The 528-nt window shown below is 34.5% G+C and overlaps 1 pseudogene; it reads left to right on the forward strand.

The window, feature by feature from the left end:
- Window positions 1–261: 261 nt before the first annotated feature.
- Window positions 262–323, forward strand: LOC120204516 (annotated as a pseudogene).
- Window positions 324–528: the final 205 nt, after the last annotated feature.

Raw genomic sequence — 528 nt, forward strand, 5'->3', positions numbered from 1 at the left:
TATTCAAGAATTCAATGAGGTGTGTTCTAGGTCAGCATGATGAATCCGGGAGGAATAAAAGGGTCATTTACTACCTAAGAAAGAAGTTCATTGATTATGAGGTCAAATATCCTCCCATCGAAAAGTCCGATGGTAGATGATGTTATCCGACTTTGACATCAAGTACATGAGCCAAAAAGCTAAAATGGAAAGTGCCATATCGGATTTCTTGGCAAACAGAATTGTTGAAAATTACAAGCCACTAGACTTTGACTTCCTATATGAAGATTAGCATGGACCCTGCGCAAGGATGACACACAAATCGAGAAATGGTCCAAATTTTTTGTCACTAGATTGGGGAGTATTCATTTTCACTCTCTTTTTTTTAAATTCAACATATGTTTTGGGACAAAATGGATTAAGTAAGGGGAAAAATAAGCATGTCATCAAATTTTTCCTTGACTTATTTGATTTTTTTAAATTGAGATATTATGATATTGATGTGTTGGTATCGTTGGTTGCTAGTCTTGAATTTCACTTTATAATCTT

This window comes from Hibiscus syriacus, unplaced genomic scaffold, assembly GCF_006381635.1.
Source record: "Hibiscus syriacus cultivar Baekdansim isolate YM2019G1 unplaced genomic scaffold, ASM638163v2 tig00010968_pilon, whole genome shotgun sequence".
NCBI classification, from domain to species: Eukaryota; Viridiplantae; Streptophyta; class Magnoliopsida; order Malvales; family Malvaceae; genus Hibiscus; species Hibiscus syriacus.